The sequence below is a fragment of the Heterocephalus glaber genome, unplaced genomic scaffold (genome assembly GCF_053883595.1).
Source record: "Heterocephalus glaber isolate CG9 unplaced genomic scaffold, H.glaber_assembly_v1.0 deba00001594, whole genome shotgun sequence".
Lineage (NCBI taxonomy): Eukaryota > Metazoa > Chordata > Mammalia > Rodentia > Bathyergidae > Heterocephalus > Heterocephalus glaber.
The window spans coordinates 2,624,881-2,644,237 of NW_028258369.1; the positions used below are offsets into that span (position 1 = coordinate 2,624,881).

Consider the following 19,357-nt stretch of genomic DNA (forward strand, 5'->3'; position numbering starts at 1 on the left):
TCAGTGAACAGGAACTTTGGTTAAAATATTTTCCATTCAAAAGTCTAATCTCATTATGCAGATGTCTCTACTTACTCTCAAGAGACCAGGGATAACACCTATTTTAGGAAGTTTTATCAAAGGAAAGCCATTGTCAGGCCACGGGATATTTCATTCCTTCATTCCCAACAAAAATCTTCAAAGAAAGATGTGTTATAGTTCTCAGTGTTTGTATGAAGGTGATCATCTTTGTATTCACTTATACCAATAACATGTATAAAACAAAAATAGATATTATTATTGAACGGTAACAGGGCATTCTGTACCCAGAGGTAAGAAATGCTTTTTACATTAAATAAGGCTTAAAACAATTTTAAAGCAATTTAACCTCTCATAAACAGCTGCAAAGAATTTTAAGCAATGCATGGTTGTCTAATAGGATTTTTCTAATGATTACATAAAATGATTATCTATAAAACATCTTTTACTGTAACATTTCCATTCATAAAAGTTAATTGAGCTGGGTGTTGTGACACACATCTGTAATCCCAATTACTGGGGAGGCTCAGGCTTGAGGTTTACAAGTTTGAGGCCACCCTGGGCAACTTTGCAAGACCTTGTCTCAAAACAAAAAATAAGGCCAGGCGATGTAGCTCAGTGGTAGAGTAACCCCAGTTTCAATCTCAAGTACCCCTGAAACCTAGTTAATTGAAATGTATATTTTCAACTATAAGAAATTCTTATGTTTCAAGCAGGCATGTCATAAGAGATGAATGTCTCAGGAGAATTCCTGTGAGGTAATCCTGTGAGATTTCTTAACTGAAACTTCAAGAAAGTTGAAAGTGCAGAGTATTTAGTTTCACTCTTACCAGCCTCGATGTGCTCAAATTATTCAATATTATTAATATATGGATTCAGAAAATGTGGATAATCCCAAGTTATTTATTCTAAAGGGGTCAATTACCTGGCTAGAAACTTACCCACTTTTTCTCCTCTTTTCCTTTTCTGTGACAAAGAGGAGTATGTATGGCCAAGGCTCACCATTCAAGGAACAAAACCATGATTTGTTTTATTTGACTATATTTCTAAAGCATAAATACATATTTCTGAAATTTTGGGATAAACCAAACTTGATATTCAGAATTACATTAATATTTAAAAAGCGACATGTTTTAGTGTCAGCAATGAGAAGACAGACCTAATAAGACTATTTTTAAACCATAATTAGAAAACTTTAGAGGTGAACTATAAGGAAATAAAGGAAATGTAATATAAATAATTTACTTAACATTCACAGAAGGACAAGGGGTAAATAAAAGAGACAAGAAACCACGTAGTAGGAGAAGAATAAAAGAGAAAGAATGTATGGAAGGAAAATAGAGAGAAAGGCAATATGAGATGACTTTTTAGTATATCTTACAGAAAACAAGACATAAGGCAGATCTATTAGGTTGAAATGTGAATTCTAGCCTACTGAGATGGCATCTATCTTGATGGGATATGAGACCTTTGGGATAACAAGCCCTGTAATCAGTCTTGGCTTTCCTCTTCAGATGAATCTGAGGTGAGGAAGACTAATTCAAGTCTGCGTCTGTGATGTCAACTCCCTGGTGCTGGTGGTGATTTCTCTGTGTCAGGTGAGTCACAAGGAACCAAACCATGTGGTTTTCGAACAGATCAATGTTGTGTGAGATATATCCATCGTCTTTCTGCTTGTTCTACATCACATTCTTTAATCCAGGAAACTCAGTGGGAGCTTTAGGTGAGGGTACCAAGGTCTTGACATTATTCTCTAGGCCACTGGTCGCCATCATAGATAGAGAAGGATAGGGTTTAAGACAGTTTACAGTACTTCCCTTATCTCCCTCCATAAACTGAATAATCTGGCGGGATGATTTCTCCCAGAGAAAGATTTAGCTGTAATTGCTACCACTCACCATGAACTCACTCCTTGGGCCATAGAAATTCACACCTTTTATTGTGGTATTATCTCTGTGCCCTTTATATCTCTTAACATATTGTGCTCCATTACTGTCAGTGGAGTTGAAGAGGTAAATATCTTTATTATTGTAGCTGTCTAGGAGCTCTGTGCCATTGTGCCTTGTACACAAGGCAGGTGATGCTTGCTCAAGAATCACAGTTGGCTAGGTGATAATGACAGAATGTGTTGAGTATTCCACTGTTCTCTTTCTCCTCAGTTTTTGTCTGGTCATAAATCTCTACAAACAGATCACATCAACCCACTGTAAATTGGTACTTGTTGCTGGGATTCACATAGGTTGTTTAATCTCACTTTTGTTTCATTCTCATTGGCTATCACCACTTTTGAAGCTGGATAACTTTGTCAGAGGTCAGTAGTGAGGACGACTGCATCTTCAGCTGAACTGCAAAGGGGAACCTGGCTCTAAAGCCAACTTGTGGGAAGCTTCCTATGCTTGACCACACACTTAGTATTCTTGCCATATGGTGTAGCAAATAGCTGTGCTACCCATACCTGCCCATCATGGACATACGTGATCAAGGTGGAGTCACCATAATTAGGAAGAAACTTAGGCTGAAAGACACTATTTTTGTGGCCACTCTCAAAATCCAGTGTTAGTTTCTACTGTATTCAGTCATATACTGTCACCCTCAAGTCATTACTACCATTGGCCAGCCAGGTGAGGTGCCGTGCTGGTTAAAGTGCACAGTAGTGACACAACTGACATGGCCTTAATACCATACTGCAGGCAGAAACTCTGCACAAAGATTCTTTCTCCACAAGCCTCATCTGAGCACCTGAACCCAGCTGCCACTGCTGAAGGGCACTAAGGACTTGTTAGAGAGGTTGAGGTTGCAGGAGGGCAGATGTCTCTGAGGATACTCACTCCTCCAGGGACTGATCTTTATCTGATAAATACTAGGTACAGTTGGCCTCATTGGGCACACGTACCTGAAGCCATTCTTCCTCTTCATTCTATCTCTCCTGCTTCCTCTAAGTGGCGATGAAATAGTCTTTCTTCATTCCTGCTGAAATGGTCAAAATTCTTGATGTCATCCCTTGAACTTTCCAGGTCTGTGCCTTGATGCTCTGTGCTGGCATGATTGGAGACACCACAATCCCTGGTACCAGCACCATCTCTACTCAAACTCACACTTAATTCTGAGGCCTGTATTTCAACATTGGTTGATTTCTCTCTCCCTGCCTCCACTCCAGCCTCTCCTCTGAGCTGCTAAGCAGGGTGTCATTCCCTGAGTTTGGCAGGACATTTGTGCTGGCCTTGTGGCCAGACATCTCTAAGGGCGTTTGGTATAAAAAGTCTGTTGTGAGGAAAAGCTGACTGTTAGGGGTTGAGGAAAAGAAGTAGTGTCACCCTGAATGCAGATGAACCTAAGAATATGCTAGTGGCAAGTAAAAGCCAATGATACCCTTAAGGAAGCTGTTGCACTTCAGCAGCCTGTGAGGTTAGAAGACTTTTTCTCATCTTGCCTTTCATATTATCTAGGGATGGTCCTGATAATTTTCAGGTCCAGTGCCTGCCTCAGCTATGTTGCAATGCGTGCAGTTTCATGTGTTGTTCTTTTGAAGATTGAAACTTGCTGCACTTGGAAAATATTATTAAAGAACTATCAGCAAAAATGATTCTCCTTAAGCAAAATAGGCTTTTCATAAGCCTCTCAGTGCTTTGCTTAAAGATAATGTGCAGTATGAAATGAAGATATAGCAAGAGCAATAAAAGGTTAGCTAAGTAACCCACAGTTAGTTCCTTCTTGATATACAGGAAGCAATTTGAACACTTTGAGAGAAACCTGGGAACTTTTTAGCTGGTAAATTTTTATAGCGTTGCCTGATAAAATGTTTCAGAATGCCTAGTCAATTGCATTTCGGATAAACAATGAATACTTTTTTAGTATGAGTAGATCTCAAACATTGTACTAGACATTCTTCCACTAAAGTTTTATTCATTATTGATCTGAAATTCAAGTTAAATTTGGTGTCCTATATTTCTATTTATTAAATCTGACAGGCCCCCTTAGTGAAAAGAAGATTGTAATCCCTCAGTGTAATCAACTGGTCAATTTAAAGCAAACAGTGAAATGAATAACTGCACCTATTTAAGCTAGAAGTGTACCTTTTTCCTTTTTGCACTAGAGACACTATATATTTCTTTGGAGTTAATCCAATTAACAATGCTTGGGGAACACCAACCTGATTTTATGTGAAAAACTTCTATGATGGTATAAAACTATGAAAATATTTTCTATATTTCTCAAAAATAGCTTCTTTGGATCCTTTTAAGAAAAGAAAGCTCTACAGAAGCATCTAACTGGCATTGCTGTGTTAACCTCAGAGCTTCTCTGAATAAATCATCTAAGGTGATGTGAATGCATTCTCTAAAGGCATCAAGATATTGATAATACAATAGTGAGTAAAAGTGGCATTATCATCACTAATAGAGTACGTAATATAGTGGAGAAAAGAAACAATAGATGAGTCAATACGTAGATAGACAAGATTGAGCAGTGACGTATATTATGGAGAGGAATAAAGCTGTGTAAGTGGATAGAGAGTATGGGTTGTTATTTTAGGTCATTCATTTAGGGAAATTTCTTTTGTGTGTTGGCGTTTAAGTAGAAGACCAAATGAAAAAATAAATGGATGATCAAATGCCTAGGGTAAAAAGAATCCATATAAAGTGACACTGAGTACAAATTATCTGAAACAATAGCACAGTGTAAGTGTAAAATTTCAAGTAGGCCACTGAGAAGCATTGTAAGTAAGCTTTAGGGAAAGTGGCAGCCAATGGAATTAGAAGAAGCCACGACCAACTAAACAGTACCTTGTAGGCCATTAAAATAATTTGCAATTTTATTTTATTCTAATTGTGCCTTGGAGCTTGTATGAGAATCTGTTATGTGACTTACTTTTAAAAAGGATGACACTGGCTATTGTGTGGAGAATAACATGGAGTATTGCCTTCATCCATATGAGAAATCCAAGAGTTTAAACTAGGGTGGGAATGTTGCAAGTTGTGAAAATTAGTAAGGTTTGGAATATACGTGTATTAAAAGTACAAATGACAGAATTTGCAACGAGTTGAATGTGAGTGTGAGGGGAATTAGCCACTAACAAGAAACATACACTAGTTGGGTAATTTGAAGCAGTTCAAAAAGTGAGCTTTTTACAAAGCTGAGAGCAGACTGGAGGAGTGAAATCAGAACTGAAAGATTTTTACTTTCATGCTATTATGAACAAGATGGCATTTTGCCACTAAAACTAAAGGTGTGGGAGGGAGGGAGGGAGGGAGAGAGAGAGAGAGAGAGAGATTCTCAAAAACTTGAGAAAGAAAATATGATATGGAGAGTCTGACCTGATATTAGCCATCCCTCATGAACCCACAGGGAAGGAGCCAGGAATATAAGTCTCCAAATTTATTCTCCTCTCTCTGCTCTTCTGCTGGTATTTTCCACTGAATCATGGAAAGAAGGGAGAAAAAGGAATAGGGATGGGTAATTGTAAGCTAGCCATCCTCTGGGGACAGAGGAGAATCAGTGAGAACTACTAAGTATTTGTCAAGAACAGTAGGTGAATGGTAGTGCCATTTATTAGAATGAGGCTAGAGATGAGGATGGGCAATCAGAATTTTTGTTTTATTTATCTCAAGTATAAAAATACCAAGTATTGAGAAATAGAATCATTGAGTTTGCAATTGGGTACACATATCTGGGATTTACAGGAAAGATGGTAAATACAGATATAATGTTGGCAGTCCATCACTGAGGAAGTGAATATACAGTGAGAACAGCAAAGATCTCTGGATGGGGCACTGGAAAACTCTAACATTTATTTTAGGAAGAAAAAATAATTCAATCATATTGAGCAGAAAGAGCAACAAGTTAATACAGGAGAAAAACACGAGACTATGAAGCAAATATAGAAACTATTTTGTGAAGGATGAGTGATTAATTGTGCCAAATATTGCTAAGAAATTAAGACAAAACCTAAAAACTGAGCATTGGATTTGATACCAGTGAGGTCACCACTGACATGTCGGAACTCTTTAACTCTTTTATAGGGCTTAGGAGAACAAATGCTTGGTGAGAGAAGTTTGGGAAAAGAAAGGAGAGGAGAAAAGTGAAGGCAATGAATAAAGCCAATTCTTTTATCTTTTTTTTTTTGGTACCTGCAATTGAACATAGAGCCAATTCTTATAAAGAATTATGCCACAAAGAGTAGAAGAGAATCAAGGAAATAACAAGGGGATATGATGTCAAGAGATTTTTATTTAATTCAAGGTTATCATGGATATTGTATACTAATGAAAATGATTCAGTAGTAAGTGGTAAGATTGTGATGCATTGGAGTTTCAAAGGGAACTCTTAAATAGGAAAGTGTAAATAAGACTTGACACACAGAGGAAGGGCTTCTAATAGGAGGAGAGACAAAATATTTTGCACAGGAGCAGACTGTTGTCAGCTTTGGTGTAGGAGAATGTCCATGCTCTCTTCTAACCACTTCCATCCTTGAAGTGAATAAAGAAACAAAAACATCAGCTATGAAAGGAACATGAATGTAGTACTGGAAATTTAAGGCAAAAGGTTTGGAACAGCCAGCTCCAAATGGAAGAATAAATTCAATAGGGGAATGAGATATTTTCGCATGGAAGCAGAGAGGGTCCATTTGTACTTTCATGTTGTAAGATATCATCGTTATTTCTCTTTCTCTAACCACTTCTGATGTTTGAGTGCAAGAATGGAGCAAGCAAATATCTAGATTCAAGTAAATTTCAGTTTCTTTTGCTAATTGAGGATGACAGAGAGTTGGGTGTGCAAAGGAGCTTAGTTTCTACACAGTGGGCTTATTATAATAATGAACCATAGAATTTTACTATAGTAAAAAGGGACTTAGGGACATAAGGGGGATGATGGAGAGAACAAATGTTACTGGGGTCAGCATATTGGTGGTCCCAGTGGAGTCAAAGTTTGTTGTAATCAGCAAGTGTAGTCAACCAGAGAGCGACCCGAGTTCACTTTTGCTCTGCTGCTTTGTTGCCTGTAAGTATATATGAGGCTAAGAAGAACAGGATGATCTAGAACACTATCATCTGTACTCAAGCTATTAAAGCAAAAGCAATTTGATTAAAAGATTAAAGCAGTTCATGCCAAGATATGGCTGACTGATAAGCTTAATTTTCCAGGAAGTATTAAATATACTTAATCTAAAAGGGAATTTCCTATTCTTGACATAAATTTTAGAAGAATCATTTCAGTACTGCTATCACAGAACGTTACTATAACTATTCCTAAAGACCAGCAATGTGACAGCCTGATTCTGAAAAGTTCCATGAAAGGAAAAAAAAAAATAGGTACCTTATTTGATCTTCTCAACAGATTTAGAGATTCAAGAAATAATTGTTTCTAAAATGCTGTATTACCTCACACATGTAATAGGCTTATTTTCTGCTCTCATGAAAATAGTACCAAAGCCAAGGAGATAGACTTGTAAACCAGTAATTATCCTGAAGTGGAATGCATACTAATATTAGTAGAAAATGTTCTATGAAGATTTCGCAAAGTATTGGAAAAACTTACATTTAGATGTAATTCCTAGATTTTTTTATCAGAATTTGTTTACAATATATAATAGTGGTATTAATTTGGGGACTTTGTAGGGGTATGTAACACACTTTGATTATTTTCAGTCCCTTTACTCTCTTTCCTACTGTCCCACTCCCTCCGGTCCCCTTTCATATCTCCAAAATCTGCCTTTTGTTTTCCTAACATCTCTTTATTTTATTCTTTTATTTAGTTATGACATGTTTTCTACCTATTTAAAGTTATAGGAAGTACAGGAGCTACAGACTCATTTAGAATCAAAAGAAGTAAAGAATCTCCAATTTATAAAACATTTTCATTGTAATCAATTAAAATAGGAAAATGTATGCTAACTGAATTATTAACAGAGGGTCTTGTGAAAGGAAGTTGATGAGAGATGCTTACTATCTGTTTTGGGTTAGTTGTAGTGTTTATGTTGGTTTCCAGGAATGATATTGGAGTATAACTGTGGAAGAAGAACAAGACAGCAGCCTGTAGCTACCTAATAGGAATTTTCTTCCAGGTCTTTGTGTATGTGTGCGCATGCTTCTCTGGCTTATCCTCATTTTGCTTCAGTCCCTGTTCTGTAAGGGATCAGGCAAGGCAAGAAGCAAGCGAAGCTTAATCCATAGTCTGTGATGGGGTGTGGGAAGGAGAAAGCATGACATATTCTGGAAATGGAAAGTCTTGGTATGGTTGGAGCACAGAGTTAAGTGTAAGTAGTATGAGACAAAGCAAGCTCATCACTTGGCATGCTTCATGCTTTATGACAGTAGTTCTCAACTTTCTAGGTCTCAAGAACCCTTTACATTGTTAAAAATAATTGAGAATACTAAAGAATAGTTTATGAGAGTTATATCTGTTAATATTTGCCATACTGGCAATTACAGCTAAGAAATATTTAAATAGTCATTAATCTATTTAAATAATAATCCACTACAAACAATATATTTCATGAAAGATAATTAATTTTTCCTAAACAAAACAAATTTAATGAGGAGATTGGCATTGTTATACAATTCTGCATATTTTTATTGTCTGGTTTAATAGAAGACATCTGGATTCTCATATTTGGTTCTTTATGCAATCTGTTACATTACATGTTGTGCAGTGTCTGCAAAATTTGACTGTATACTAAAGCAAATAACATTTTAAGATTATCATGAAAGTAATTTTGACCCTCTAGACCCAGTAAAAATGTTTCAGAGACATCTCTGCAAGTGTCCTCAAATACACTTTGACAACTGCTGCTTTGTTTTGGAGAAGTTGAATTTAAATAGTATATGGTGTATAAATATGTAAGTAATTTGAACAAGAAATTAGATTTGGATTTTTTTTCCAGTACGGGGCATTGAACTCAGGACCTTGTGCTTGCGAGGCAGGTGCAGTGCCAGTGAGCTACATCCCTGGCTCTAGATTTGGATTTTATAATTATTACTCTTAGGATGAGAATAAATTGGAGAAAGGCAAGACTAGATGATTGGAAACTAATTATATTTGAACAATTTACTGCATTCTATCTGGAAGGACGGTTTTTACAAATTATATCTAATCCCAGTTATTTTTTTACATATCTAGTTTCCTTTATTGGAGAATAAATTACTTGAAAGCAGATACTGTTTTCTTTTTTCTTTGCATTGCTGGGGATAGGATCCAGGATCTCATGCATTAAAGACAAAATAGGCAAGTGTTCTACTGGTGATCTACATCCTTGGCCCAAGCAGGTACTGCTTTTGATTCATTTTTCTAATTATAGCTTTTGGCAGAGTATACAGTTTAGGCATCAAACAATGATTTGTTAAAATTGAAGAAAGAAGCAACTAAATGGCTATCGTAATAGTGGAGATAAATGATGGTAATCATTGTAAACTGAATAGCACTGGCAGCACAGACTGGTAAATTGAACTTATGTATGGAATTTACTCTTGAAGGACTTGAAATGCCATTGATCTACTTATTGGGTAAGGGCTATGAAAGAAAAGAGAAGGAATACCAACGCGTCAACCATCTATCAGTAGTGCGTGATCTTGATTCAAGGAGTATAGAAGGGTCAGAATGAAATGGAGTTTGAAGGGGGTAATTTCTAGGTACATTTTTAATATGATGAATTTAAGATACTTGTGGGACTTGAGCCTCTCTGCTGGTACGTTAGGCTTTAAAGATATATAAATGTCTTATTTAACTAAGCCAAGATCACAGCGTATTCTAATATTTCTTTTCAGTGCTTTAATATTTTAGTGGTTTGGGGGGTACTTTTGATATTTTAGTGTTTATTTTTAATGTCTTAGAATTTTAAATATTTAATCAGAATTCTTGAATTTCTACTGCTTATATTTCTAGTTCCATTAGTGAATGCTGAATTCACTTGGAATTAATTTGGCTGTTGCCCAGTGGATATTACTTTGTTTTCATATTCACTATGATGAGCATCAAGATTCCATTCAGAATATAGAAAACTGAATTACCCCTCCAAAGGGATCTGCTGACCTCACTCTGAAATGCATGCCTGCTAGAATGCAGGAGACACAGCATTTAACGTATTACCCACACAAACTGACCAGATATGCTGTTGCCATCTTCTTACTTCCCAAGCTCCAGTTAGGGTTAATGACACATTTAAAAGTGCATATCAGCAAGCATGGATTTTAATAATTCACAATTCATTAAATAGACATCCTGTTATGGAAAACAAAGAAGCATTATGCAGAATATGTTGTAAACAACTGAAAATGAGTTCAGAAGGTAACCAAACAATCTGGCTTCATGTTTTCAAGAGAGTAGCCCTAACAGACAAGAAAGAACACTTTCAGCACTAAAGGGATTTAGTCCTTATGTCCTTTATTGCCGTTCATCTTTCCATCTGGCTAGACTTGCTGTTCAATCTAATACTTCTCTATTTAGCACAAGTTTGTCTTTACATTTTGTTTTCAATTTACTCTGCAAGCCTAATTGTTGCCCTGTCCCAAGAGGAAGTGAATCATTTTTAAGTCAGAAAGAGAAGCATCTGCATACATAGAAAATAGTAGTCATTGTATTATAATTATTCTTTGTTTTTCTTTTAGTTGTGCCAAAATGTATCAATATCTTCAAAAAATTAGCTACTGCCTCCTATTATTGAAGCTGAAGGCAGCCCCCAACTCTAATTATTTTTATTCCTTCAAATTTGAAAAAATAGTGTTTGTGAAAGTTTAAGCTTTTGATATATAACATATACCTCTATTGGTTGCATAATTCAGTGAGTGACAGAAACTGAACCATTTAGGAAAAATAAAAATACAATTTTCAATACTATATTGTTTTTTATTTTCACCAATTATTGATTGTGCATTCAATAAACTTCATATTGAAGAGATAAAACTAGATAGTCATGCATTCATTGGAAATATTTATATAATTTAAATGAATAACAGACTGGTATTTCTAAGGGTGGGTAAAATGGATATCCATGGTAAATGTGTGAAATAAAGCTATGACACTAAAATGAAAAAAAGATTATTGGTTAATCAGGTGGAATTTTTATTGGATAATCAGGCACATTAGTTTTAAAAGTAGCAGAGTGTGTGTGTGTGTGTGTGTGTGTGTGTGTGTGTTACCAAGCGTATATTATTGGAAGAAGTGCCATGATTTCTTTCTCCTCTCAATTACATACCAAAATGAATTTCTGATCTTCTCTGTTTTTGGAATACTTCTGCATTTACCTCTCATGTGATTCTTTGATTTTGAAATGTGACAGGCCACATTTTACTATTGGACAGGGTCAGTAGTTGGTTACATGTGACCCACCCTATTTTTTTATTGCTGTCTTGCCCTCTTGTCCTCTCTTTAGCCTCAGTGCTCAGACATGATGGACAATCTTGGGCTTCTTCATGCAGTAAGTATGCGTGGAGATTGCTCAGGATCCACACTTGGTAGAAGTGCTGGCCATTCTTCTTAATGGTGTTTTCTTTCATCACTGCATCTTTGTGTTAGTTGGACTTGGCATACTTGTCTATGCATCATTTGGGTATATGGATTTACTGTTTGACAGGCCTCATTAAGCCTCTGCTTATTTTTTTTCAACTTTGCCACAGCTTGCTCCCTTATCCCCAATCTACTCACTTCCTTTGCCTATTCACTTCTAAGATTTAGGTTAGTGTTGAGCTGAAAGATTCTCCCTTCAGCCACCAACATTAACTCTTTTCCACTCCAGCTTTCTCTGGAGAACGTTGCTTTGGAGGAATCATAAAGTGCTTTAAAAATCAATGAATCCACTCAATGGGAAAGGAGATGAGTGCTATGATTTCATTGCTTGAATTCAGTTTTCTAAAATGCAAATGAAGGGGCTAGAATACATTATTTCTGTGGAAAATTTTGGTAAAATGTAAGCAGAAGCCGTGAAGTAACATAAGTGATTTTCATATATGAGTTCAAAATAAACCATAAGAAACATAACAAACTTTAAAAAGTGAAACTACAAATAAAATGTGAGGACATCAGTCTTTGCAATAAATTCATAGTTGTGCACAGTGAATACTTTGAAAGCCAGTACTCATTTAGAATAGAAATGTTTTAGTGAGTTTGTTAAAATCAGTGCATATTTTCATTTATTTTAGTTCTACCATTCATAACTCAAAAGAAAGTTACTCAAATAGCATTTATTCATTACTAAATGAGCTTTAAAAGGTTCAAAGGAGAGAGTCCCAATGATGTGGACAGTTGGAGAAAGAATTTTCAAGAGCTGAAAGAAACCAGTTAAGCAACTAATAAAATTAAGAGTATTGAGAATACACAAAGTTTGTTTCTTTCATAACATTTTCATCAGGCTGATGATTCATGTAGAAGGACAAAACTAAAAATCACTTAAAGAAGAAATAGTTAAATATTAAGCATTCCTAAGGTTGTACAGAAATAACAAACTACTGTTAACACAAAGATTTTTTCCCCCATTAACTTTATTGGTTCATTTTAGGTATAAAATACAGTTACATTCATCATTGGGATCTTGTACCTTTCCATGAGTCTCTTGGTTCTTATTTTTTTTTCCCCTTCCTTTGCCCTCCCTTCACCCCCTCCACCCCTCCCTATTTGCAAAGACCTTGTTTCCATTTTTTTCCTCTTCTCATATTTTTTCCTTCCCCTTTTTTCCCTTTCCCTACCCCTCCCAATTCCCCTGCTCTGTTAGACCTTAACAATATCAGTTATACATTTTTTAAATTACAATATTAAGATCTAGGAGACATCACCACAGATTTTACAGAATTTAAAAGAGTATAGAAAGCATATTACAAAAATCTTTTCTGAAATAAATTTGACAACTTCTAAGAAGTAACTTGGAAGACAAATTAATGAAACTAACTCTGGAGGAAATATAAAATTTGAATAGCACCCATTAAAGAAAGTATATTCCATGCAAGCGCAAGGACCCGAGTTTGATCCCCAGTACAAAAATAAATAAATAAATAAATAAAAAGAAAGTATGTTCCTAGCTTGAAAACCTACCTATATGACAACAGCAGGCTCATAAACATTTTAACTGATAAATTATATCAAACAATTAAAGCAGAAAAAAGAAGGAACTCTTCTCCCCTCCTTTTAGGAATTCAATATTGTGCTAATCCTAAAACTGGATAAAGATAATAGAAGAAAAAAGTATGAACATAGATAGAAATTTGTTTAACAAAACAAACTATTAGAAGTCAGATCTGGCAGTATGTAGAAAGTGGTTTTGTTCTAGGGATGACAGTGTTGGTTCAGCATTGGAAGATCCAACCCCAAAAGTCATCATTTTAACAGAGGAAAGGCAAAAGCCATATGATCCTGTCACTAGTTGGAGAAAAAGTATTGGACCAAATTCCACAGCTGTTCATGGTAAAAGCTATCAGGAGACTAGAAGTAGAACAGAAACTTCTCAACAGATTAAAGACACATATTCCATACTTCCAGTGAGAACGCCTTATATGAATGGAGAAGATACAATGCTTTCTCCTTAAGGTGGGGAACAAGGGCAGATATGCTTACTCTTTATCTGCCCATTAAACTTTGAAACCTAGGCCCCACCAAAATAGTCTGGCAATAAAATGACACAGCTAGGATAGGATTGGCATGGCAGAAGCAAAATCTTTATATGTAGATGAAATGATTATCTACAGAGAAAATACTAAGAAATCTCTAGGAGATTGTACTTGAATTTAGCAGGATTAGAAAACACAAGGTATATATAAAAATTCAGGTCTTTGTATACTTGCTATAAATGAAGAATTGGATATTGAAATTTAAAAGTTATGTAGGAGTACAAAGGACCTAGAAAAGTTAAAAAACAAAAACAGTGTTGGAAGACATTTAGTACCTAACTTAAAGACTTCTTCTAAAGCTACAGTAATCAAGGCAGTGTTGGTGTAAGGAAAGACATATGGATCATTGGAATAAAACAGAGAATCTAGAAATAGAACCACACATATATGGTCTACTGAGTTTTGAAAGATTATTTAACAGCATTTTATAGAATATAAACTCAATTCAAGAGCCGAGGAAGAGATAGTGTTTTCAGCAAATGGCACTAGAACACCTGTTATCTGTATATAAAAAATTAACCTCAACCCTTTATTTCCATACATGAAAATATCTTGAAGGGATCTATGAACCTAAATAAGAAAGCCTAAAAGTATAAAACTTTAAGAAGAAATTATAAGGGAAAATATTTATGAATTCAGGGCAGGCAAGAACTACCTAGGATACAAAAAACATGATGTATAAAAGAAAAAATTGATAAATGAGATTCCATCAAAATTTAGAACTTTAAATGACACCATTAAAATGAAAAGTAGTCCTTAAACAGACCATATTTACAATGCATATAACCTACGACCAGAATATATAAAGAATTCTTAGAGCTCATTAATAGACAACCCAATTAAAACGCAGACATAAGAAGATGATAAGTAGCCAGTATAGCACAAGGAATGGTGTGCAACTCTAGAATCAGAAAAATACTAATCAGTACAATAATAAGATTGAATTATACACTCATTAGAAAGTCTCAGAGCACCATGTTTCAGAATGGCAGTGGCTTAGGGATTTTGTTCCTTGGGATTTGGTTCATAGGCACTGGAACCCTACCATTAAGAGAGGAAGCCTAGCTACTTCTCTAGCTGGTGGCAGACCTTAGCATCATCCACATGGGGCTGGTTTTATATGCATGGAGAATGCAAGAGTTGTGGGTTCAGGAAGGCTTCCATTCAGATTTCCGAAGAAGGCCTAGGAGGCCAGGCAGTGTGTCCCTGAGAAGGCAATGTTTGAAGCTGTGAGTGTGAAGCCAAAATTGCAGTGGAGACCTCAGGAGGTTGGAGAAGCCAGCAAAGTGGATTGTCCAAGGAAAGCTTCAAGGAGTGAGCAAAGCTAGCCAAAGAAACCCATGGGAGCTACAACCACCAGCAGTGCCATAGGGATGGAGCCACCCAAGCTCTTTGGATTTTCCAACTTGCCACAGATTGCAGGGCATGCTGGAAGTAGAATTGTGGGATTTAATGTTTTCCCTGCTGGATTTTGGTCCTGCTTTGTTCCCATTCCTTGCTATTTCCCTATTTGTAATTTTTGGAATGGAAATGTCTATCTTGTGCCATTGAATGTGCAAAGTGTTTAACTTTATTTTAATTTGTACAGAAGCTTGCAGCTAAGAGTTTGCCTTAAATCTCAGAGGAGACTTTGGACTTGGACTATTCAGCAGTGCTGAAACTGTTAGGACTTTGGCGACTCTTAAAGATGGACTAAATGCCTTTTGGATAAAGGGATGTGCATGAATCTTTGGGGGGCAGGGACAGAATGTTATGGCTTGTGTCTAGATGTCCCCCCAAATCCTCATGTGGTCATAAATGGGGCTTTGTCAGAGGTGGCTAGATTGAGAGTGTGTGACACTGGGATTGAGTCATGGTACAATGCTAGGCTCAAGGACTCTAGGATTAAAGGTGTGAGTACTACCCACCCTAACTAGCCTGGATATAATAGAAGGGATAGAAAGAGCCTTGGTTGTCCATTACTTGCTTTGCTGCCTTCTGTTCGCCATGAAGAGTTTCTCTTCTGCGATGCCTATCTGCCGTGCCACTTTGCCGTGGAGCCAACTGATTATGGACTGAAATCTCTACAAACTGTCAGCTAAATAAACCTTTCTTCCTTTAACTTTGCATGTCAGGTGTTTTGTTTTAGCAATGAGAAAAGTAAGATGGGGTGAAGGGATATTGCAGGTGTAAGTTAAAGATCTTGAGATAGGGAGATTATTTTGGATTATCAAGGTGGACCCAATGTGGTCATAAGAATACTTGTATAAGGAATTGAAAGAATCAGTCAGAGAAGGACATGTGACAGTAGAAGCAGATGTCAGATGATTGCAGGGCTATGACCCAAAGGATGAAAGCAATCTTTGTAACATGGAAAAGGCAAAGGATGAGATTCTTCTCTACAGCCTTCACAACAAACATCATCCTCCTTACCCAATTTAGGCGCCTGATCTGTAGAACAAATTGCAAGATAAATTTGTGTTGTTTTCAGCCACTACACTTGTAATAATACATTACAGAAGAAATGGGACAGAGATTGATTTCAGCAAAGCTTTTCACAGCATCTTTAAAATATCTTTGAGCTAAGATGGAGGAGTTAAAACCTGTATTCATGTGTGCTTTCAGAAGATACTGTGACAGTACATATGCTCAAAACATGGCTATTTGTTTCGCCGCTTGCTGCGCAAGCGCAAGGACCCGAGTTCGATCCCCGGTACCAAAAAAAAAAATGGCTATTAAAAAATATGGAATCCAGTACCACTCTCTTTTGAGTACTATAGTGTGAAATATAATTTGACTCAAGAAGCATAATGCCTCCAACTTTGTTCTTTTTTTCAGGATTGCTTTGGTTATTTAGGTTTTATTTGGTTCCATAAAAATTTGAGAATTGTAGTTCCCTTTTCTGTTCCAAAACACTATTGGGATTCTGACAAAAATCTTTATATTGACTTGCGTAGCATAGACATTTTAACAATAGTAATTCTTCCAGTCTATGAACATGGGATATTTTTCCATTTATGTGTGTCTTCAGTTTCTTTCATTAATATTTTATGGTTTTTCATGTCTAAGATCCTCACTTGTTAAATTTATTCTTATTCTTTTTCATGCTGTCACAAATAGGATTATTTTCTTGATTTCCTTTTCAGATAGATTATCATTGGTTTAAAGAAGCATGGCTGGTTTTTCTGTTATGATTTTGTGTTCTACGTTTACTTAATTTATTAGTCAAAATGTGTGTGTTTGAGAGAGAGAGAAGCAGAGAGAGACAGAGAAATCCTTAGGATTTTCTATATGTAAGATCATGTTATTATCATTAGGATTTTCTATATGTAAGATCATGTTATTATCAAACAGTGATACTTCTAACTCTTCCTTTAAGATTTGAGTAACTCATTTCTTTTTCTTACCTCTTTGCTCTTAGTAGTTCTTTCAGTCCTATGTTGAATAAAAGTAGTGAATATAGGCATATTTTCTTTGTACAACATCTTAGAGGAAAAGCTTTCAGGTTTTCCATTGATTGTGATTTCACCTGTAGGTTTTCCTTAAATAGTGCTTACTGTGTTGAGAAAATTTACTTCTATATCTATTTTGTTGAGGGTTTTCATCATGAAAGTATGTTGAACTTAGTTGAATAATTTTTCTGCATCTGTTGAGATCATAATACGATTTTTATCTTTCATTCTCTTGATATTGTGTATCACATTGGTTGACATAGACCAATGGAACAGAATAGAGAGACCAGAAATATATGGTTAACTAATTTTTGACAAAGGCACCAAAAGTATACAATGGAAAAAGGTCCATCTCTTCAAAAACTGCGTCTGGGGAAACTAGATATCCACATGTTAAAAATGAAATGGAACACATTTTTATGCTATACACAACAACAAACTCAGAATAAATTGAAGATCTAAGCATAAGACTTGAAATCATAAAACTTCTAGAAGAAAAAATAGAGAAAAATCTCCTTGAAAATGGCTTTGACATTGATTTTTTTGGATATCATACCAAAAGCTCAGACCACAAAAATACAATAAAATAAATAAGTGTGTCTATATTAAGCTAACACCCTTCTGTATAGCAAAGGAAACAATAAAAAAAAATGAAAGGACAGCATATGAATTGGGAGAAAATATTTACAAAACATGTATCTTATAGGAGACTGATATGCAAAATATGTAAGAATTCTATCTACTCAATAGCAAAAGACCCCAACAACTCAGTTGAAAAATGAGCAAAGGACCTGCATAAAATGTTTTCCAAGGGAAACATAGAGAAGGTCAACAGATATAGTAAAATATCATTAATTGCCATTAGAGATTAAAATGCAAACCCAAACCACTATGAAATATCACCTCACACACTATACCAAAATGACAAGAGAAAACATGTTACCAAGAGTGAGGAGAAGGGAACCCTTGAATACTGTTTGTGGGAATGTAAATTAGTACAGGCATAATAGTAAATATTGTGTAGATTTTTCCAAAGATTCAAACTAGACCAAGCAATTCTACTTCTACATATATACTCAGAGGAAATGAAATAATCAACTCACAGAAATAACATTATAGCAGCATCCATAATTTCCAAGATATGGAAATAATCTAAGTGTCTGTCAACAAATGAATGTTTGAAGAAATTGTGTTTATGTGCATGTGTGTCATGTGATGTAGTATTATTCAGCCTTAAAAATGGAGATCTTGCTATTTCTGATAACATGCATCAACCTGGGAGGTATCACGCTGAGTGAAATAAGACTGACACAGAAAGAAAAATATGATACGTCTTCACTGATATCATATATGGAATCTAAAAAAGAGTGGAATACATAGAAACAGGATGTAGGCTAATGGTTACCAGATGAGAGATGGGGGAAGATAGGTCAAAGGGCACAAAGTTGCAGTTACATAGGATGAATAATTCTAGAGATCTTGTGTAGAGAATGAGTACTTATAGTTAACAACATTTTATTGCATACTAGAAATTAGCCAAGGGTAGATTTCAGGATTTGTTACCACAGAAAAAGCTAACTATGTGAACAGAAGGATATCTGAATTTACTTGACTATGGTATTAATTTCACTGTGTATGTTCATATTGAGACATCATGTAGAACAGCTTAAATATATACAATGAAAACACGGAACTCAGGGCCACACTTTGAAATCTGAATCATTTAAAAGTTTTGATACTTGAAGTTGGTGAGTTTCTTTCTTTCTTTTTTTTTTTTTTTGGTTCCAGGGATCAAACTTGGGTCCTTGCACTTGTGCAGCAGGCGGCGAAACCACTGAGCTAAATCCCCAGCCCAACACTTTGAAATCTGGCTCTATCCTTCTCTAATTGCATTATCTTGGATAAGATACTTGACATTTTTGTGTTTCTCTGCTCCCATATGTAGAGTGAATAATAACAACTACCTCAGAACAAAATAAGAGATAAAGAAATTAATATAATGATTAAATTTTTAAAGATCATTAATAGTTTTGAACTGCTTAGAATGTTTTATGTACATAGTGAGCTCTATGTAAAGATCATTAGCTGTCATTATTATTAGTGTCAGCATGTTACATATGGCATATTTGTACCTGCCCAATTCATATGTTGAAACCTTATCTTCCCCTAATGTTTTGCTGGAGCCCTGGGGGACTGATTAGTATTAAATGAGGTCCTGAGGATGAAGCTCTTATTTGGGATTAATGTATTTATAAAAAGAAGAGGAGATACAGATTCTCTCCCTCTCACTCTCTCTTTCCCCTTACCTCTTCCCCTCTCTCC

The 19,357-nt window shown here is 35.7% G+C and overlaps 1 pseudogene; it reads right to left on the reverse strand.

Annotated features, from left to right (window-relative positions):
• Positions 1–1,553: 1,553 nt before the first annotated feature.
• On the reverse strand, positions 1,554–3,253 carry LOC101705588 (DDB1- and CUL4-associated factor 8 pseudogene; annotated as a pseudogene).
• Between the last annotated feature and the right edge of the window lie 16,104 nt (positions 3,254–19,357).